Source organism: Mustela putorius, unplaced genomic scaffold, assembly GCF_011764305.1.
Source record: "Mustela putorius furo isolate JIRA1106 unplaced genomic scaffold, ASM1176430v1.1 tig00000682_pilon_pilon_pilon, whole genome shotgun sequence".
Classification (NCBI taxonomy): Eukaryota; Metazoa; Chordata; class Mammalia; order Carnivora; family Mustelidae; genus Mustela; species Mustela putorius.
Window position 1 is genome coordinate 3,483,849 of NW_025421443.1, and position 23,821 is coordinate 3,507,669.

The following is a 23,821-nucleotide window of genomic DNA, read 5'->3' on the forward strand; positions in this document are numbered from 1 at the left end:
AAAAATCCAGTGCATTAAATGATGGCATAGTTTATTTCTACACTCATTATTTACTTCCTTTCTCTTTTTTATATCTTGGATATCAACTAAACATTGTAGGCAGTCAATTATATATATGTCGTATTACTAATATTGCATATTAATACATATGTATTTATATATTTCCATCAATACTCAGTAAGTTAATGAATTCAAAACTTTGTAATTAAATTAATTTTTTTGGTATCTTTAAAAATTGGTTAACTTAAGTTGGAAATTTCAAAACCTGGAAAGTTAAATATTATTGGAAAAGAATTTTCATAAAAGTATTTTATTTTGAAATATTTTCCAAGTATTTCATTTTCCCTTTTAAATCAACAACGGTAAATTAAAATCAACACTGTAAATTGATTTACTCAAAGCATTAAAGACATAATCTCAAAAGTTGATAGTTGAGGTTCACTTCAGCAACACATGGCTAAAACTGGAAGAATATTGAGAAGATGAGCATGGCTCATTTGCAAGAATGACACACAAATTCATGAAGCATTCCATATTAAACAAATAAAAGTGTTGATGATTCTTCTGCTTCTTCCTATTTAAATGATGTACGAGGGCAATATCCAAACTTCAGCTACCCTGAAGTGAAATCAAATGACTTAAGAAATGAACATTTAAAATTGAATTTTTAAATCTAATATACTGGGACAATTTCCAGAAAAATAATTAGACAAATACTGGGAACATTTGGAACTTACTCATCAATTCTTGAAAGTATCTTCTAACAAGCAACTATTGCTGCATTTCTGCCCTTTCCTACAGAAATCCACCAAGGACTAACAAAATAATACTGCCAAAGTACTTGCCATTAGCAACAACAACAACAACAACAAAAATCACCCTCTTGTCTCCATTAGCATTATATTTAAACAAGAGGGATGTGCTTGAAAAGACAGAGCCAGACCATTAAAAAAAATGTAAAACCCAACCGAGGACTAGCATCCTAAATCTACACCAGATACCCTATTTCAGTATTCCCTGGCACTAGTGAAATATTTATTTTATTAAAGTATTTTAAAATTTAGCTTTTGGGGGCACCTGGGTGGCTCAGTCATTAAACGGCTGCCTTCAGCTCAGGTCATGATCCCAGGGTCCTGGGATCAAGCCCTGCATGGCACCTGGCTCCCTGCTCTGCTTAGTGAGAAACCTGCATCTCCATCTCCCACTCTCCCTGCTTGTGTTTCCTCTCTCGCTGTGTCTACCTGTAAAATAAATAAAATCTTTAAAAAAAAAAATAGATTAAAAAATAAATTTTAACTTCTTATCGAGTCAAACTTACATATCATAAAATACCCTCATTGTAGGTCTACATATATTTTATTTTTGTTAAGTTTATGGAGTTGTGCAATTATGAGTACAATATGATTTTAGAATATTCCTCCCAAAAAGCTCTCAAATGCATTCCACTGTACGGATGTACCATATTTTGGTTATCATTCACTGGTTCATAAACAATACTTTGTTTCCAGGTTTTGGCTAGTATTATAATTCCTCCAAGAATTTCAAGTACATGTCTTTGTGTGAACATGTTTTTATTTTTCTTAATCCCTATGGTAAATTTACGTGTAACTTTTAAGAAAATTATCACACTAATTTCTCTAAGTGTCTGTAACACATTCCATTCCCACAAGTAATGTGGGGTAGTTCCAGTACTTCACATCCTTAACCACACTAAATATTTTCTTTTTTATTACAGCATTTCTAGTGGATTGAGTGATACTTCTTTATGGTTCTCACCTGAATTCCCCTCATGAATAACAATGCTAAGAACCTTTCCAATTTCTTGTGAGTCATCCATATACTTTCTTCAATACATTGTAAAAATGTCTTGTAAAATACATTGTAAAAATGTATTGTAAAAAAAAATACATTTTTAGGTGCATTTTCTAGTTTTCTGTTGCTGTTGTGGGATTTTTCTCTTATTAATGAGTCTTAAGAATTCTTCATATATTTTGAATGCATTCTTTTAGAGATGCATGATTAGCACACTTTCTTGTAGTCTGTGTTTTCTTTTAAAAACATATACCTTTTCATTTTGATGAACCCTATTTTTTTTCCTTCTGTGAGACACATTTCTGACTTCATATCTAAAACCATTTGCCCAAACGAAGGCCACACAGAATTTCTCCCCTGTTTTCTCTTAGAAGTTAAAAATAGGTGTATTTTCTTACATTTATTTCTACAATCTCATTTTTTAAAAAGATTTTATTTCTTTATTTGACAGAGACAGATCACAAGTAGGCAGAGAGGCAGGCAGAGAGAGAAAGGGAAGCAGGCTCCCTGCTGAGTAGAGAGCCCGATGCAGGACTTGATCCCAGGACTCTGAGATCATGACCTGAGCTGAAGGCAGTGGCTTAACCCACTGAGCCACCCAGGTGCCCCTACCATCTCATGTTGAATTAGTTGTCAGATGGCATGAGGTAAGAGTTTCAGTTTTTTTTTTTTTTTTTTCCCATGCACATAGCTAGCCAGTTGTCCAAACAAAAATTGTAGGAAAGACATATCTATGTCCCCTAGAATTATCTGGGCATATTGTTGGAAAAGTAATTGAACATTCATGTAAGGATTAATTAATTTATCCTCCAGTCTATCTAAATGAGCCTACATCCATCTTTTCTCTCTTATTCTGATCATTTGGCTAAAGTTTGTCATTTTTGTTAATCTGTTCAAATTCCTAACTTCTAATTTCATTGATTTTTCTATGTTTTCTGTCTTTTACTTCATTGAATTATGTTTTCATCTTAACTATCTTCTTTCTTCAGCTTGGTTTATGCTTAGCTTGTTCTTCCTTTGCTTTTTTTAAAATATAGGTTATTGACACAATCTATTTTCCACTAAACATTAATTTAGGTGCATTTCATAAAACTTATAAATTTATGGGTTTGTTTTTTAATTCAACTTCACCCAGTTCAAAATCTTTTCTGATACCCCTTTGTGTTTGTTTGTTTGTTTGTTTTAATTTTCAGCATAACAGTATTCATAGTTTTTGTACCACACCCAGTGCTCCATGCAGTCTGTGCCCTAACACCTACCACCTGGTTCTCCCAACCTCCCACTCTCCCACCAGTTAAAACCCCTCAGATTGTTTTTCAAAGTCCATAGTCTTATTTTTAATTTTTTATAAACGTATAATATATTTTTATCCCCAGGGGTACAGGTCTGTGAATCGCCAGGTTTACACACTTCACAGCACCCACCATAGCACATACCCTCCCCAATGTCCATAACCCCACCCCTCTTCTCCCAACCCCCCTCCCCCCAGCAACCCTCAGTTTGTTTTGTGAGATTAAGAGTCACTTGTGGTTTGTCTCCCTCCCAATCCCATCTTGTTTCATTTATTCTTCTCCTACCCCCTTAACCTCCCATGTTGCATCTCCACTTCCTCATATCAGGGAGATCATATGATAGTTGTCTTTCTCTGCTTGACTTATTTCACTAAGCATGATACCCTCTAGTTCCATCCACGTCATCACAAATGGCAAGATTTCATTTCTTTTGATGGCTGCATAGTATTTCATTGTGTATATATATACCACATCTTCTTTATCCATTCATCTGTTGATGGACATCTAGGTTCTTTCCATAGTTTGGCTATTGTAGACATTGCTGCTATAAACATTTGGGTGCACATGCCCCTTCAGATCACTACGTTTGTATCTTTAGGGTAAATACCCAGTAGTGCTATTGCTGGGTCATAGGGTAGTTCTATTTTCAACATTTTGAGGAACCTCCATGTGTGTTTTGTTTTTGAACCGTGTGGTTGCTCAGAAGGGTGTGGTTTGTTTCTAAATATTGTGATGATCATCTACTATCAGTAGGTTTCACAGTTAAATATATGAATTAGTGGGTTTGTATAGGATGTCATTATTTTCTTGTTACACCTGCTTATTAAAAAGACCATTTTTCTAACATATATTTGAATAGTTCCCTTTGTATTTGAAAATTTATGTAATTTTTATTGGGATCCTTGGGTGGCTCAGTAAGTTAAGCATCCAACTCTTGATTTCAGCTCAGATCATGATCTTGGGGTCATGAGAATGACCCTCAAGTTGGGCTCTCATGGTGCCTGCTTAAGATTCCCCCTCTAATCTCCCCTTCTGCTCCACTTCCCTCTAAAAAAAAAGGAAAGCTTTTTAACAAATAAAAATTGATAAAAAAAATTTTCTGTATCTTTAAATGCTTTACAAATCAGTAATGTGAAATATGGAAGACTAATCTATCTTTCCTTGTTCAATAAATATATTTCTCCTTTCTTCACACATACACCCCTTAGAGATAGACACGTACAAATAATGTTTAAGCTGTTTGCTCTTTAGATCAATTATAAGGGCTTCATATATAATAATTGATTTTGTACAAATATGAAAGTTAATTGCACTATCAGGACAGGAAAGACCATCTTTCCCAAATCTTCTAAATAAGTCAAGGGAAAGTACTTTACCCACAATTTTTTCCATTTATGCTGTAAATATCCTTAATAGGTATGTTGTTAATGAAAATCTATTGAGTATCCATTCTGTAGTCAGCATAAGACTAAGCAATATAGTTCAATACAGCCTCCTGTTAGTTTTATCTGGGTATCTTCGACTATGATTTACATCTATTCAACTACTGAACTGCATCCAGTTGGATGTAATACTCCACAGATTTTCATGCCCTATATGATTCCTACTTCTGCTTTCTGATATTTTGCTTTCAGAGACTGTAAAGCTAAGCTCTTTAGAAACTTTCATCAATAAATATTTAGCTGTTTCAACAGTTTCTGTCTATCTAGGAGTAAAATACAAAGCACCAGTATTCAGGTCTTTCTCTTTGTTCTCTTCTCTATCTAAAAGGAGGGGCACCTGGTTGGCTCAGTCCATAGAGTATGTGACTCTTTATCTCAGGATTGTGAGTTTGAGCCCCTCCCTGGGTAGAGAGGTTACTTAGAAATAAAATCTTGAAAAGAAAGAAAGAAGAAAGAAAGAAAGAGAGAAAGAAAGAAAGAAAGAAAGAAAGAGAGAAAGAAGGAAAGAAAGAAAGAAAAAAAAAAAGAAAGAAAGAAAGAAAGAAAGAAAGAGGAAGGAAGAAAGAGAGGAAGGAAGGAAAAAAAAGGAAATGACTATGCTGAAGATTCAGGCAACCCATTACTACTTAATGGGTTGAAGGCTATTTGGGGTGTCCACCAGATGTCTTTATTCACAATTTTTCAGAATCATTCTTGGATTTTCTCAGCTATTTTGTTCTGTATTTATAGATCTTGCATTAAATGCATATAGCCAGGTCAACATGAGTTTCAGCTGGTATGATTTAAAATGCAAGAGGTTTGGTCCTGACGATTGTTTCTGGAACTGAATTTATGAACTTTTGACTCTAACTCTTCATTGTTTTTAGATCAGAGCTCTTCTTCTGTGGATTACCTCTTAATTGGTATGGAAGCTCATAATTGCAGTCGTTCTTTGGAATCCTTTCATCAAAGGTACTCATGCAGAGACTTAAAATATATCCAAAACCATCTATCTGAAAATCTGCATACAGATTACTTTCTGCCTCAATTAAAGTCCAACTCAGATGGCTAATGTTCTTTGAGTCAGCTATAAAATGATTAGCCTTCTACCATCAATTCAAGATGACAGGCATCCTTTTAAAATTCTGTTCCTGAAAAATAAAATAAAGTAAAACAAAACAAAAAGTAAAATAATAATAAAATGCAATAAAATAATTCTATTTCTGCTTAGCTTAATGCCTGCATCTCAGATGCAGTAATTTGTTCTCAGAAGTGTTGCTTTCTTCTTATCTAACTAGACATTCTGTATGTGTGTTTTCAGTGGTTAGGGGTTCTTTTATTATTTTTTAATTAGCATATTTGATTTATTTCTTGTCTAAATAGTAACAGTCATTTAATTAGCTGATCCCTTAACATTCTTGTTCAAAACATTTTAGTCAATCTGCCAGCTTTTGGCAATGTCTCATTTAGGGTGAGAGCCTTGGTTATATAACTAGAAAGCTCAAGAGAAGGGCAAGCCCTTCAGAGGGTAACAGACACTGAAATTACAATTTTCATGGACACTTCAACAAGCTATTTATTGCAAAGCCTAAACTTCTAAACTTCTGAGGATAACTGGAAGATAAATGGTCCCAGAGTAGTAACAGAAACCTCTGGACTATGCAGGTTGTCACTCGCTCCTCAAAATAAGGAAGAACTTTGATTGGAAATTCTTCTGGTGGATTTCCGGATCCCTAGCACCTTAGTCATGTTCCCTAGAATTATATCCTGCGATGGGGAATCAGCTTCAAGGATTTAAGAATGATCATGCTCTGACAGAAAATTTTTAGGAAGAAGAGGAAAAAAGATAGGGAAGGAGACAGTTCTAAGGAAGAATGAGGTTTTTTAGAATGCAGTGTGAGCTCATCCACACAGGTATTTCTAGAACATGTGTTTTATCGCTGAGTACATTTTATGTTGAGGCTGGAGGATTGGCCTTTTGTTCACCCAGCTCAGCAGCTCAGTATCAATCAGCCATAGGCTACAGGCTACGTAGGTGAGCAAGTGTTGGAGAGAAGGAAGAAAAAGATTTTAAAACCATCCAGCCTCAGATGCTTATTCAAGTTGATTCAGGGACAATTCTCAAGAGAATATAGCTGGGTACCAGTAGCAGCCTATCATCATGTCAGTTTAGGTGAGGAGGGGTAGCCAGCTGGTGGGGAAGGGGTGCACCAGCCTACTAAAGGAAGCTGGGATAGAGCACCAATAGTGTCTCCTGCACTGGATAAACTGACATGTATTCCTGGTATGCTTGGGCATTTTTACAGAGGAAACAAAAGTATGGGAAAAAAGAAGGGAAGTGCCATATGAGTCCTGAAAATGTGATAACAGCCCAATTAAACATGCTAGTATTTAGGTAATTGGGCTCCTTGTCTCAGCATTATTTCCTATTACCTCAGCCTTTAGTAGAACATTTGAAGTAGTTTATCAACTGACTTATCATATTTCTTCCTGTGCCCAGCTAGATTTCTAATAAAACATCTGAGTTGTTATATTTCATTTGGCTTTATGACAGACTTTTTCTCTACTCATCCAATTGAATGCATATCAAAGTGTTAAATGTAAAAATATTTAAAGGGGTACTGAGGCTTTCACATTTTCAAGTACTTTATTGGGTTGAAATTATAGAAAACCATGACATGGTTACTGAACTATAGACTCAAGTTCTAAAGTTGCACTTTTATTTCGCTCCGTGTTGCCTTTATGAGTAGTTTGCAAATAATACCTCTTCTTCGCCAGGTGGCTTCTTTCCAATAGGGGATGCTCCAGAGCTCTTTACATGCGATGACTACAGAAAGTGCCTACTGCTTCCTGTGCTTTCTGCTTCTGTCTTCCTCTTTCTGGGAACTGCCCTTAGTCCTGGGAGTGGCAGCAGTTGCTCTATCTTCCCTTTCTATGTCATCCCAGAGCATGTATTTCATGTTAGTAAACACAGTCATCGTTTCTTTGTTAAATCAGTAGTACTCTTCAGAATATAAATGTACAAAGCCAAAATTATATTTTGTGTCAACAAGAAGAAAGAAAGGAAAGGAATTGAAGTAAGGACTGAAGGAGGGAGGGACGGAGGGTGAGAAAGAGGGAAGGAGAGAGGAAAGTGTAATATAGTTTAGTTTGGTTTTGTGTTTCTTTTTTGTTTTTTTCTTTCCAGCTGGAAATGGGAAATCATTGGTTATTCACAGAATTCATCCTTTAAATAAACTGAACTTTTCATTTCCTTTATGTCATAATGTATGTAATTTTGAGTGTTAAAATATTTAAGAGAATAAATTTGTTATTAGACTTTTGGAAGTTTTAACTACACATAAATCTTACTGACGAGGTTGCATAATAATAAATCCATCATAAGTTAAAAATATCATGAATTGAAATGTAACCGATATACCTCCCCGATAGAACACCGTAACTTAGCCAAGCCTATCTGAAATGTTTCCAGAACTCTTAGATTAGACAGCAGTTGGGAAAAATCATCTTCCACAGAGACTATTTGATAAGTGTTGAATATCTACTGAATACTGCACTGAAACTGAAAAACAGAATGGTTATAGGGGTGCAGAACGGTTGTAAGCATATCAGCTGTTTACCCCTGAAATCACATGGTTGAGAAGGAATTGCAGCTCACTGCCATAAGACAGCATCACATGAAAATGATATACCACATATGGCTAGCCCAGGGAAAGACCAAATTTCAGTGTAAAGTTTCTATTGAATGAATATTGCTTTCGCACAATTGGAAGAATCAAAAAATTGTAAGTTGAGACCATCTGTATAGTGCAATGAATATTAAATTTGAGATGCAGTATTTTTAAAAATATTCATTAGTGTTTAGTTTCATTAATTGTGTAAGTGCTATAAAGTAACTAGAGTAATATTAATTTTCTAGTGAAACCAAAATTGGGAATTATTATATGTGTGGAACTGTACCATATGTAAATATAAAACATTGTAAAACATTTCTTAAAATGTTTTAAATTTAAATTTTTTAAAATGTCATCTGTGACCTTCACTAATGAGTAAAAAAGAATATTTACACTTATAAATTTATGCCTCTGTAAATTAACTAAGGTCACAAAGAAAAAATGTAGCAAATGAAAAATAAGATAAACCATTCTAGTGGAGTTTGATTTTAGACTCAAATATCATATATTGTTAAGATTCAATAGGGAAGGATGTAAATAATGAACTTACATAATTTAAAAAGTCATAGCAAACATTAGGACTTTTTAGGTATTTATAGTAAGTCAATGATCTAGACATTGTGCTTACTGAGACTTTTTGGTCTCAAAAGAGTTACTTAAGGTATTACTTTTATTCCCATTTTTCAGAAGAAAAAGCCAAGGCACAGAGCTGTTTCATTGCTTACTCCTGACTCAATATTACTATGTTTGAGTTGTTCTCTTTTTAAATAAAGGTACAAAAGTTATCTCCTAATCAACAAATCTGCCTTGAATCACTAACCTTTATATAAATTACCTGTGTCTTTTTTTTTTTAAAGATGTGTTTATTTGAAAGAGAGAGAGAGAGAGAGAGTGCATGCACACGAAGAGGGGTGGGAGGGGCAGAGGGAGAGGGAGAAGGAAAGAAGCAGACTCCCTGCTAGGTGGGGAGCCTGACACTTGGGGTTTGATCCCATGACCCTGAAATCATGACCTGAGCCAATATCAAGAGTCATATGCTCACACCAAAGCTGTCCAGGCATCCCTGCCTGTGTTCTCTTCTTAAACTGGATAACTTTAAGTAGGAAGATAACTTATTTAGATATTTTTATATGTACAATGAACAGTTTTCATAAAATGTTTGTTTGTGACTATCAGAGTCAGGAAAACCTGGAAACTCTTTGGATTTCATGTACATAAAATTTATATAAAATTAACAACTTTAAATGCCATAATTTGCAGGAAAATCCATAGTTCCTGGCTTTCAACAATAAAATGATATTTATGAAATGTACTTATAAAAACTTCCTATTGCTGCATAACAAATTCTACAAATTTAGTGACTTAAAATATCACTTTTTTTTTTTTTTTTTTAATGTTATTGTACTGGAGGTTCTAAGTCTGGAATGGGTTTGCTTGGAGCTGAAATCCAGAGCCATTCTCCCTCTGGAACTCTAGAGGGAGTCCTTTCCTTTGTCTTTTCCGGACTTTGAAAGTCATCAGCATTCCCAGGCTTTTTGACCCATCCCTCCATCTTCAAAACCAGCAATGAAGTTCTTCTCATCTCTCTCTTACTCTGACCCTGTATTCTGTAGTCACATCTCCTCCGACACTGACAACTCTGCTTTCCTCGTATGAGCACCTTCATGATTACAGTGGATATCCTGCGTAATGCAGGATCATCTTCCCATCTCGAGACCCTTAACTTAATCATATCGACACAATCCTTTTGTCTTATGAAGTAGTATATGCACAGCTGTAGGGGTCAAGACATGGACATCCTTCAAGGTGAATTTTTGTGTCTATTTACAACTAATGTTCATTCGCTGATTTAGTATATATTTGTTCAGTCCTGAACATGTTCCTGACATTATTCTAAGTATGGGAATAGCACTAAACAAAAGGCCAAACTCTGTCCCATCCTGGAGTTTACAGTCTAGTAAAGAAGAGAGAACCTAAACAAAACTATGTAAAGAATACATAATGTTTCAGACGGTGATAATGTTCTGAGGAAAAATTACACAGGAAAGCAGAATATAGAGAGTTAAGGGTACTATAATACAAATAGTGTGGGTAGAAAAGAGTACTCTCAGAAGCAAAAATCCCATGGTAGCAAGGGCTTCAGGGAGGAGCACGTCAGGTGTGTGTGAGTGAGAGTAGTGGGATCTGAGGTCTGTGAGGAATAAACAGGGAGCCAGACTCTGCAGGGCCTGATCACACACCTCTGTAACTTTGGCCAATTAGGGGTGATTCTTAGTGAATGACATTTTGGTAATAAACAGTATTTTAATAAAGCCAGCTTGGATTTTAACTGGTCCATTATGGCTGTTACTAAGAAAATAGATGGAAGGAGAAAGAGAATAAATAGAAAAGGTTAATTATACACCGCTAAAATAATCCAAGGCAGGGACACCATAAATTGAAAATGAAAAGAGAAAGAGAGAGTCAGAATGTATGTGTGTGTGTGTTGGGGGGGGTGGTGGTTGTAGAGGTTCAGGTGCTAGAATCTGGATTAGAGCTCAGTTGAGATGTGTTAATATGAGACATCTCTGGGCTATACAAGTGCTGGTGTCTAATACAGATGGGTATAGAAAGCTGGAATCCAGGGAAAGAGTCCTGGAACAAGCTGCAAATTATCAACCTATGAGATGATAAATGAATCCATGAAACAGAATGAGATCACCAAGGGCATGTAAGCAGACAAAAGATTCAAATACTGTGCCCAGGGACACTCTGCGTTCAAGTGTCTCAGAACATCCAGACACTGATGAACTTACAGAAATAACATTAAGTTTTTCATAATTATTAGATACCATCTGTAATTGTTATGTGTATGTATCTATTATTTTTACAAGAAACTAAAAATCATGTGAATTGTTTATTAAAATGGCGTAATACATTATTTCAACAAGTTATATTTCTTCATCCTATACAGCTTACCATTTTTACCAAGTATTAAAAGTTAACAAATTGAAAAACTTTCACTCTATTTTTCACACAATATTTTCAAATTATTGAACCCCTTCATAATTTTTCTACTTGTGTCTATAGAAGTAGACCATTTCAAACAGTTTCATTTCAAACAAAGTATCACTTCCAAATTCTGTAACAGTCTAAATCTTTTGGCAATTTCATTTATTTAGTTTATTGACTCTCTCATTTTTATGGTTTGTCAAATTTTCAGTTTTAGTAACTAAATATTGTTCTCTTTGTAAACCTAAAGAAAGTATTGACATCGTTGGTAAACTATTACTTATTAAAGTCGAGTTTCTTTTTAAAAATTATTTTATTTTGCCCATCCTTTATTTGGCATCAGAAATGTTCTGTGCTCTTCTGTAAGATTACTGCACACACTTTTTTCCCTCACTTAGTCTTGAAAATACGGTATTAGCAATATGTTACTTGAATTAAGAAATATTGTGGTATAGAATCAGAAAAAAATAGATGATCAAAATGAGCCCAATAGAATTAGGCAGAGATGATCAGGGGGATTTAAATTTATATACATATCACAGATTATGTCAGGGACTGATACAAAAAATAAAATGAAAAGAATCTCATATTGAAATCTGTCCACTGTTGATCTTTTTAACAGAATAGTTGTAGGTTAGTTAACTGACCACAGTCTAGAGTTTGGAGCTGAGATTTTCAGGAAAAAGAATTCAATTTTGTTAGGATGCTAACAGATTATTCAGTACAGAGCATTAAAAGACCAACAAGAATACAGTTAATTTATAGCTACATCCTTTTGTCATTTATGTACTGTTTCTTGCAACAAATTGGCCAGTGCAGATAAACATTTACCTCTCTTCTATTAGCATCACTCCTGTAGGTGGCTGAGTGCCTCCAGGTGGATGAACAATTTCAAATTCTGGCTATTTCTCTGAACTTTTTCAAAGCTCTGGGCACATGAAGTTTAAAATCAATCCAGTGAGAGAGATTTTTCAGCACTTATATTAACACTATAAATCAGATTATATTTTTCTTTTTTGCTTGTTCCATAAATCTCATCAGTCACGTTTTTATCAATCAAAGGCCCATCTTTTTTCTTAGTTCCAAAAGGGTAAACTTAACTCCAAATTTTAGGGCATTTCATATAAGAATTCATGTACTGAATATAAAAATATTCAGACAGCTTTTCATTTGACAAATGACAATAATATTGAAAACTTTGAAAAAGGGGGCACATGGGTGGCTCAAGTCATTGAAGTTCTGCCTTCAGTTCAGGTCATGATCCCAGAGTCCTAGAATCAAGCCCCACATCGGGCTCCCTGCTCAGCGAAGAGCCTGCTTCCCCCGCTCCTGCTCCCCATGCTTGTGTTCCCTCTCTCACCGGGTCTCTCTCTGTCAAATAAATAAATAAAATCTTTAAAGAAAAGAGAGAGAGAACTCTGAAATATGAGGTAGTTTCTAGGAATTCACGTATTTGTCTTATTTGGTGACTATAAATGGTATACTGAACAGTATTTTTTCTAGTATATCAAATTGTTGTTTATCTTCTTCCATGTAGGAATACTGAAATTCTGTGCTGATCTCAGAGAATAGATGTAAACTTGTTAAAACAAGCTTTGTCTTCATGAAATAGAAATGGTGTATCTTTTTAAATAGATTTTAGTTATATATTTGACTGAGAGGGAGAGAGAGGAGCAGAGGGAGAAGCAGACTCCTCACTGAGCAGGAAGCTGGATGGGGAGCTCAATCCCAGGACCTTGGGTTCAGGACCTCAGCCAAAAGCAGACACTTAATGGACTGAGCCACCCAGGTGCCCAAAACTATATATCTTTAAATGCGATATGAAAACTAAGATAACATATCAATCAGGAGATGTCACTAGGAACATATAGACTGTTTCTTTCATGAGTATAGGTCAATGTGCTAAATTTCAAGTCACTGCGGGTAGACACAGGATAGAGCTGCCTTTATGAGTCAAGAGTAGTAAGCAAATCAGCTAAAATACAGAAGCCATTTCAGGCAAAGTAAAGATTTTTGTTTTGTTTTGTTTTGATTTGTTTGGCTGAGATCATCTTCATAAAAACACTTGAGAGGATTCCAAATAATTTAACTAATGGGGAAGCTGAAACTTAATTAAGGAAGATGTAAAGTGTAAATATAGAATATAATGAAATAATATTCCGGTATCTTCCAGGATTTATATTAGCTCTAAATGGTTTAGAATATATGAACTTTAAGAGATAATGGGATGCATTTAATTTTGAAAGTAAGTAAAATATAGGTAAGAATTATATTAGTAAAAGAAAAATAGAAAAACTAGTATGTGGGGCACCTGGGTGTCTCTGTCTCTTGCATCCCTAACTCTTGATTTCAGCTCAGGTCATGATCTCAGGGTCCCAGGATGGAACCCTGTGCTGTGCTCCAGGCTCGGCAGGGATTCTGTTTAAGGATTCTCTCTCTCTCCCTCTCCTTTTGCCTATCTCTGTGCTCATACTCTCTCCCTCTACCTTTCTCTAAAATAAATAAATGAATCTTAAAAAAAGAAAAGGTATTATGAAATTATTTTGTAGTACGGCAAAAACATTGAGTTCCCAATCAGGATACAGACACATTTTTGGAATTCAATATCCAAAGATTAAAAAGTCATTTATTTATTTCACAATTATCAAATACTTTTGAGAGTCCACGTATGACATCAAAACTGTTCTTAATACTGTGCATATTACAAAATTTCTGGTTTGTGGAGCTCAAATTCTAATAATAGTAGCATAGGTCTGCAACATGAGCAATTAACCTATATATAATGGGTTTCAAACATGATAGATTTGTTCCAGATGAGGACAACTTACAGAGTGAAAACAAAGGAGTTGAATAAACGAGAAAGAAAAATAAGCAAAATTGGACTATGTCATTTAAATTGTAGTGGGTAGATAGGGAATGGATGACATGCCCAGACAAAGGTTATTCGAATGTTGATAGGATCCATGGGTTGTAAGTTTTGATGAAGCTGAGTGGTTTATGTGTTTGAGGTGTTAGAGAAAATAATTCTGACTTCAAGAAGACACGTGCAATAAAACCACACACACACACACACACACACACACACACACACTCATGCTCACAGGTACGCAAAGCCTAAATACAGCAGTTCAGAATGGTACTCCGAGAACCTTCCTTAACACAGTTGGAATGTCAGTAATTAAAGAACATGAGAACAATTTAAAACAGAAAACTAGAGGAGGATTGGAAGAGTTCACAATGTCATCAAACTAAAGAACTTTTGAAAGACAAAGGGTGTATGGAATCACAGTATTATAACAAGAATTTTCAGAGGAAGTCTAGTCAGGCATGGAAACCAGACTGCCTTTCAGAGTGTCCAAATGCTGCAGAGAAAGAAAAATAGGAACAAGATAGGAATGATGGTAATACGTATGCTAAGTATCTATAATCTATTAATTCTACACACTCACTCCCAGTGTGAATGAAACATATATACTTTGGGTTAAAACTAGGAACTGTGTGTGGAGATATAGGGCTATCTGCAAGGTCAATGTCAGGATATCTAATGAGGGCATTGTTCCTTGCTGCATAATCTCGCACAATTTGGCATTTGAAAGGATCTCTTATTCTGCCTGTTGTTTTTCTATTCTCTATGAGAGAGATAATTATGTTTTAGTGAAGATTCAATAAGCCCTTCAACTTTCTATTGTGAAATATAGAAATGTAAGAGGTAAATATCGACAGAGATAATCCTTTCCAGTTACCTGCATTAAACCAAAGCATCCTTTATTCGTAAATGAGGGCAGATAGCAAAGGATGACCAGACAAATGAGAAAACCTGACAATAACAAAGTGAAGAACCAGAATGGCAGCAATTAATAATTAACAGTGGATGTAATGGAAATAATTCGGAAAATTTTTTTTTAAGATTTATTTATTTATTTGACAGAAAGAGACAGGCCGAGAGGGAACATAAGAGGGGGAGTGGGAGAGGAGAAGCAGGCTTCCCCATGAGCAGGGAGCCCCATGTGGGGCTCGATCCCAGCACCCTGGGATCATGACTTCATCCAAAGGCAGACGCTTAATGACTGAGCCACCCAGGCACCCCAGAATATTTTTAAAAATTCCAATGAATACGTTATGAGTTTGACTGTTTATGTAAATATCAAGAAGTGTTTAGGTGGACCAAAGACATGTACAAGAATGCTCACAGAAGCTTTACTTAAAATTGTCCTGAACTCAGAATAACCCCAATTTCTCTCAGTAATAGTATGGAAAAATAAAATATAAAATTTGCACAATGGGATTCTGCACAACAGCCATAAAGTAAAACAATAATAACAAAAAAGTAACTCCACATGGTAATATGAATGCATTTCATGGACAAAAATGGGGAGTGAAAGAAGTCAGAAAAAAGAACAGACAATGTTTGATTCCAGTTACTCAGAATTCAAAGTTAGGCAGAAGCCATCTCCTATACAGATTTTTAATTGTGATTACCTTTGGAGGCATCAGGTACTCAAAGGGAAAGAGAATAAGATACATAGATATATACATACAGATATATAGGCATATATAGGTACATACATATAGATATATAGGTATCTATATATATAAAACCAATCTATTTTCTTAGAAGACATATCACTGGGAAAATCAAAAGACATTCCCAACACCATCTGTTGATATCTGTACCAAACATTTCTGTCCTCTCTCTGATAATTATAGAAATAATTGTGCTTAAATACAAAGCCAGATCTTCCAAGTGTGCATTGGATTTTATTCCTTCTGATTTATTCATAAATATAATTTCAACAATTCTCTCTTCTTTATCCATTCCTCAGTGACTTCCCACTCTCAGTTAGATAATTAACCATGTTGATTCTTTCCCTACCTCACGAAAATCCTCCTTTAATCCCAATTCCCCTTCCTCTCTGGATCCATTTTATTCTCATTTGCACTTAAGATTTTTGAAATATTTTTCTGTACTCATGGTCTCCAAGACCTTGCTTCCAAACAGCTCCTAAATTCACTTCAGTCATGCTTCCTCCTTGATCATGCCACCAAAACTGTTCTTGCTAAATCAAATATCAATTTTGGAGGCGCCTGGGTGGCTCAGTCAGTTGAATGACTGACTCGGGATTTCAGCTCAATCTTGGGGTTATGGGATCCAGCCCCACCTGGAGCCTCACATCACGCTCCACTCTCAGTGGGGAGTCTGCTTGACATTTTCTCTCCCCCTCTTCCTCTGCTCTTCCCCATTGCTCAGGAAAGCTCTCCCTCTCAAATAAATAAATAAATTTTAACTTTATATATACATATTTTCATTCTTCATCATACTTGACCTATTAGAGATTTTGACATGGTGGTTCACTCTCTTCTCTTTGAAATACTTTGGTCATTTTTGTCTTGGACAAAAAACTGACTACCTTCTACTTCACTGGTCACTCCTACAATGAGTGATATCACATTGTATACTTGTAGAATATTATTATATTCATTAAACTGTGCATTAGATTAATATGGCTTATTTACCACTTATTACAATTTTGCATGCATATACCCTCAATCTTCTCTCTCCCATCCCCTGTAATTATCATTTTCCTTCCTGTTTTTTGCAGTTTTAGTGTTTTAGATTCCATATACGCCACATCACACAGTACTTGTCTTTCTCTGTCTGACTCATATCACTTGATATAATGTGTCCAAGGTCCACCCACATTGTCATAAATGGCAATATATATTCTCCTCTCTTATGGCTGGAGTCCACTGTGCTTATGCATCCCTTAATTTTTATTCCTTCGTCCACTGATGGGCATTTGGTTTGTTTCCGTATCTTGGCTATTGTGAGTAATGCTGCAATCCACATGGAAGTTCCTGTATCCTGTTGAAATCTTGTTTTCATTTTCTGTGGGCATATACCAAGAAGTGAAATGGCAGGAGTGTATGGTAGCTCTACTTCACATTTTTTGTGGAATCTTCATACAATTTTCCACAGTGGTCGAAAAAATTTACATGCCCATCGACAATGTGTAAGGAAGGGTTCCCTCTTCGCAGACTTTCACCAGCTGCTGTTGTTTCTTATATTTTTGATAATGACCATTCTAAGAAGTGATATCTCTTTGTGATTTTTATCTCATTTCCCTGGTGATTAGAGATGTTAAGTCTTTTCATGTGCCTCTTGATAATTTTGTTCTTGTCTTTGAAAAAATGTCTGTTTAATCCTTCTGCCTATATTTTTAATCAGATTGGGGTTTTGTTGTTGTTGTTGTTATTAAATTGACTGAATTCTTTATATATTTTGGATATTAACCCCTTATTTGTTATATGGTTTGCAAAAATTTTCTTTTATTCTGTACATTGTCTTTTCATCCTGTTGTTTCTTTTGCTGGGCAGAAACTTTAAGTTTGATGCAGTATCATCGGTTGATTTTTGCTTTTGTTGTTTGTACTTTTAACATATTGTTTAAAAATTAATTCCTAAGCTGAGTATCAGTGAGCTTCTACCCTATGGATTCTTCTAGAAGTTTTATGATATCAGTTTTTTGCTTCAGTCTCTGATGCATTTGAAGTTAATTTTTTTGAGCAGTGTAAGTTGGAACTAATTCCATTGTTCTGCATGCATTTCTTCAGTTTCCCAGCACTATTTGTAGAAAAACACTAGCCTTTTCACATATATATGACAATTTAATTCTGGGCTCTCCATTCTGTTCCATTAGTGGATGTGTCTCTTTTTCTGCAAATACCATACTGCTTTTATTACTGTGGCTTTGCAGTGTAATTTAAAATCTGAAAGTGTGATATCTCCAGTTTTGTTCTTTTTCTCTCAGTGTTGCATTGGCTATCTGTAGTCTTTTGTGGTTCCACTTGAATTTTAGAATTGTCTTTTCTATTTCTGTGAAGAATGCCTTTGGTATTTGGTTGGGGACTGTGTTGCATTTATAGATGGCTTTGAGTAGTACGGCCATTTTAATAATAATAATTCTTCTGATCCATGAACACAGAATGTCTTTTCGTTGTATTTTCTTTGACTTCTTTCAGGAAAATTTTGTAATTTTCATTGCACAGAAATTTCACTTCCTTGGTTAAATTTATTCATATTTTATCACTTTTTGATGCAATTGTAAATAGGGTGGTTTTATTTCTTTTTCATATGTTTCATCATTTGTGCAAAGAAATGCAACCGATTTCATATGTTGATCTTGTATGCTGCCACTTCAGCAAAATCACTGATTAATTCTAACAGTTTTTTGACTGATTCTTTGGGATTTTCTATAGACAACATTATATCATCAGCAAATAATGATTTTACTACTGTTTTGCTTAGATGTTCTAGCTAAGACTTCTGGTACTATGTTAAATAGGAGTGGCGAGAGTGGGCACCTTTGCCTTGTTCTTGATGTTAGAGGAAAAGCTTTCAGTTTTTCTTCCATTGAGTATAGTGTTAGTAGTAGATGTGGTAATTATGCTGTGTATTATATTGAGTCATGTTCCTTGTATACCCAATCTGTGAAGGATTTTTATCATGAAAGGATGGTATATTTTGTGAAATGCTACTCTGTATTTATTGAGATAGCCATGTGATTTTTATCTTTCATTTTACTGATGTGAGAGATTATTGATTTTTGCATATGGAAACACTCTTTGCATCCCAGGAATAAATCCCACTTGGTCTTGATGTACAATTTTTTTTAATGTATTCTTGAACTCAGTTTGCTAAAAAATTATTGAAAAATTTTGTTTCTATGTTCATCAGGGATACTGATCTATAGCTTTCTTTTCTTGTAGTATCCTTATTTGGTTTTGGTACCAGATAATACCAGCCTCATAGAATGATTTTGGGTGTTCCTTCCTCTTTGGTATTTTGGAAGAGTTTGAGGAGGATCGATATTAATTTTTCTTTAAGTTTTAATTCTTCTTTAAATGTTAATTATTCTAAAAAAAAGTTAATTCTTTTCTATGGAAGCCTCTTGTCCCAGAATTATCTGTGTTGGGAATTTTTTGATTACTGAATCAATATCTCCACTCATTATTGATTTGTTTACATTTTCTACTTCTTCTAATTCAATCTTAATAGATTCTGTATTTCTAGAATGTATCCATTTCTTCTAGCTTATACAACTTTTGGCATATAATTGTTCATAGTAGTCTCATGATTATATGTACTTGTGAAGTATCAGATGTAATATCTCTTATTTCATTCTAATTATATTCAAATCTCCCATTTTTTCTTAGTTCGTCTAGTTAATGGTCAATTTTGATGATCTTTTCAAAGAATTTACTCTTAGTTTAGTTGATCCTTTGTATTGTTTTTCTTGCCTGTATTTCATTTATTTACACCCTGATATCTATTATTTTCTTCCTCTAGCTACCTTTGGGCTTTTGTTCTTTTTTTTTCTACTTACCTGAGGTATGAACTTATGTTGTTTATTTGTGATCTTTCTAATTTCTTAATATATTTCTTAATTTCTATTAACCTTTCCCTCAGAACTGCTTTTTCCTGCACCCCACTATAATTGATATGTTATATTTCCACTTTAATTTCTTTTGAGATAATTTTTGAACTGATTTCTAATTTGTTCTTTTACTCAATAGTTGTTTAGAGGTGTGCTATTTATTTTCTTCACATTTGTAGATCTTCCCACTTCCCTTTTGCGGCTAATTTTTAGTTTCATACCACGGATCAGGAAAGATAGTTGATATGAGTTTAATCTTTTTGAATTTGCTAAGATTTGTTTTGTGACCTATCATATATCTATCCTGGAGAAAGTTCCATAGCACTTAAGAAAGTGTATTCTAATACTGTTGGATGAAATATTCATTTTATGTCTATTAAATCCATCTTTTTTTCTAATGTGTGGTTCAATTCCAATGTTTTATTGTTGATTTTCTGTCTGAGATCTATCCATTGCTGATCGTGGAGTCCTCTAATATTGTTATATTGTTCTCTATTTCTCCCGTAAGTTCTGTTATCATTTGCTTAATATACTTCGATAGTAAGGTGTTGGGAGTAAATATACTTACAATTGTTGTATCTATTTAAGGTATTGACCTCTTTGTCTTTATATAATGACCTTTGTCGCCTGTTACCATTTTTGGTTTGAAGTCCATTTTGTCTAATGTAAGTATGGGTATGCCTGCTTCCTTTTGGTTTCCATATGCTTGGGATATCATCATCCATCCTTTCACTTTGAGCCTTTGCATGTCTTCAGAGTTGAAATGAGTCTTCTGTAGGCAGCATATAGTTTGGTCTTGCGTTTGCATCCATCCATTCACTCTGTGCATTTTGATTGGTGAGTTTGATCCATTTACATCATTATGGTTATTGATATGTAAGGATTTAATACTGTCTACAGCACTGTATTACCATGATTTTTCATAGTGTTTGATGAAAAATGCCTCTGTTGCCACATCACATGTAGTGAGAATCTTTCTTATTGAAATAAGGTTTTGTTTACTTTGATTTTAACAATTTAACCAGTCGTTAATTGGGAGTCTGCCTTTTACCTTCCAGAAGGTGGCGATATAGCACAAGCTTTTGGTTTCTCTTACAGGAGCACACAACTTCTAGGGTTGAGTGCCTATATATTTTTTTAAATGGCACAGAAAGGGAAAAATAAAAGAAGAAGAAGAGGAGGAGGAGTGGGAGCAGAGTAGGAAGTGGTGTGTGCTTGACTTGGGGCTTCAGGTGTGCTTTTGGCCCAGTAAAGGGATCCTCTAATGGGGCATCCAGGGGTCTATGAGCAATCCTCTTTCCAGAATCCTGGGGCTGTTAAAAAGAAATTATTTCCTTCAGTTCTTTTTCTCTTCCTTCCTCCCTTCTCTTTCCTTCACTCTAAGTCACATGGGTCTCTCCTCAGAGATAGCAAATGGGTTCCTCCATCCACAGCACTGAGAGCCAAGAAGACACCCTACCCTCTCTTTTCTTCATCTACTTCCTCTTCCAGAAAGGTCCTGAAGGCAAGTTGCCTGATCTGCCAACTGCTGTATGTGCCAATATTGGTACTCTGTAGTTTCTTTCAAAAGCCAGTCTACCCAGTTTTGTGGGCACAGATGGATGGATCTCTTGGCTGTCTTGCTGTGCTGTTCATAGGTGCTTTTTGCTTGTTTGTTTATAAATTAGGAGTACTTGTATATCAAAAAGGACAGAGAAAAGGAACAACTCATGGCACCGTGATGCGGATGTCACCTTGTCCATTTTTTTACTCTCTTATAGTTTCTATTTATCTCCTTTGTTCCCTACCACTCTTCCTTCTTCCCTTTGTGAGCTCATGGCTATTAATGACATCAGCATGCTGGCCATCTGTACCTCTAGTCTAAATCTCACATCAATCCATATCTACATAGAACTCCTTATTGGATACCTCACCTTTAACCTCTCTAAAACTGAACCTTCTCATTATTTCTTCCCAACTCTACACCACTCGCTTTAGATGTAGGCTACTTTATCGTCTTAGGTATATCAGACTAAAATTCTGGAATTTTTCTTTATTTCCCTTTATCTTATCTCTCAACCACTTTGAATCAACAAACAAATATTGTGCAATATCAAGAAGTCATGTTTATAATAAATCAATTGACCCAAGAGGGGAGATATTGTAACATGAAGACAGAATTTAAAACAAACAAACAAACAAACAGCAACAAAAAAAAACCTAATACTAACAACATACTTAAAGGTGAGAAGTTAGGACTTGAAAAAAGGCAAGGATTTTTCTACCTAAACTTCTCTTCAGCATTGTACTGGAAATCTTACCTAATGCAATAAGAAAAGTAAGGGAAATAAATGATATATGGGCTTGAAAGGATGAAATGAAAACTTTGTTACAGATGAGATGATCATCCATGTAAAAAATCCAAACAAATTCGCCCTAAAAAAAAATCTTGGAATTAATAATATGTGATTATATTACATCAAGGTTGCAAGATACAAGGTTAATATACAAAATCAATTTGTCTAGATCCATTCCAAACTCTTACCCAAACAAGTATCATCGAGGGTGGCTCCCACCCTCCCACATACAATGGGCAGTGTCAGTCAAGGCGCTTCCCTCCAAAGTGACTATTGCCATGCCAGATACAGAAGATAGCTGCAGCCAGGACTAGAATCCCTCCAAGCAAGTCCCAGCACATTGCTAGGAGTTAACTATACTAACAAGCACATATGTAGCAACGACAGCTGGACCTCTCAGCCAGTTGTTCCGGGGCCATCACTGACCACCACTGTACCGACAATAGACATGGTCAGTAATTGCATACAGTTAGACTGAGGGCCATCCCTGCCCATCAACACACTCACATAAGTTGTGGTCTAGTCACAATAGAAGGGAACACAGGGATGAAACAGGGAACACCTCTGGAGCATCTGGTTCTGTAGACTAGGAAGGATTGTGCTACTAGATCCCATAAAATGCCCTCAGCATAAGACTATAATTTCAAGACCAAGAAACATAGCTGACCTACCTAATTTATAGAAATAAATACAGAGATTCAGATGAAATGAAGAGATAGAAGAATTGTTCCAAATGAAAAAGCAAGACAAAACTTTAGAGTAGGAAGACATAAATCAAACAGAGATAAGAAATCTAGCTGATAAAGTGTTCAAAGTAATGGTCGCAAAGACGCTCACCATTCTTAAGAGAAGAGTGGATGAATTCAATGAGAATTTCAACAAAGAGATAGAAAGTTTAAAAAAGAACAAACACAGCTTAATAATACAATAACTAAAGTGAAAATTACACTAGAAGAAATTAACAGCAGGTTAGAGGATATGGAAGAATGGATTAGTGATCTGGAAGACAGAATAGTAGAAACTTCTCAAGCTAAACAGCAAGAATGAAAAATAAGGATAGGTTAAGGAATCTCTGGGACAAAATTAAGGGCATTAATATTGCATTACTGGGATCTCTGAAGAAGATAGAAAAAAGGGAACAGAAAACTTATTTCAAGAAACAGTAACTGGAAATTTTCCTAACCGGTGGAGAAAAACAGGCAACCAATTACAGAAAGCACAGAGAACTTCAAACAAGTTAAAATTAAGGAGGTCCTGGTAGAAATATAATAATTAAAATAACAAAAAATTTTAAAATATAATCTTAAATCTAACAAGAGAAAAAATAATAGTTAAGTTCCAGGGAAACCCCATAGGATATTAGCTGACTTTTCACCAGAAACTTGTATGTCAGAAGGAAGTGACATAATATATACAATTGACTGAAATGAAAAAACCCACAATCAAGAATATTCTACTCAACAAGATTATCATTCAGAATCGAAGGAGAGATAAAGATTTTCTAGACAATAAAAGTTCAAATATTCCATCATCATTAAACTGGTCTTTAAAAAGTGTTAAAGGGACTTCTTTAAGGGAAAAAAAAAAGGTCATAGCTAGAAGTAAGAAAATTATGAAGGAAAAAAATTCACTGGCAAAGTAAACATATATTAAATTAGTAGATCAATCACTTATAAAATTGTATAATAGTTAGAAACAAATTTAGTAAAATTGATTAAATCCTACAAAGTGTAGCTTACACAAAGTAAGAAGATGTAAAATATGACATAACATACATATTATGTGGAAGCAGAGGATTAAAAGATGTAGTACCTCTAGAATGTGTTCAAACATAAACAACCATTATCATAAAATACACTGC

At 35.0% G+C, this 23,821-nt stretch overlaps 1 non-coding gene across 1 annotated transcript; it reads left to right on the forward strand.

Annotated features, from left to right (window-relative positions):
- The first annotated feature begins 436 nt into the window (after positions 1-436).
- Positions 437-540, forward strand: LOC123392899. Its single transcript, XR_006607595.1, has one exon. It is a non-coding gene; the product is annotated as a U6 spliceosomal RNA (small nuclear RNA).
- Positions 541-23,821: the final 23,281 nt, after the last annotated feature.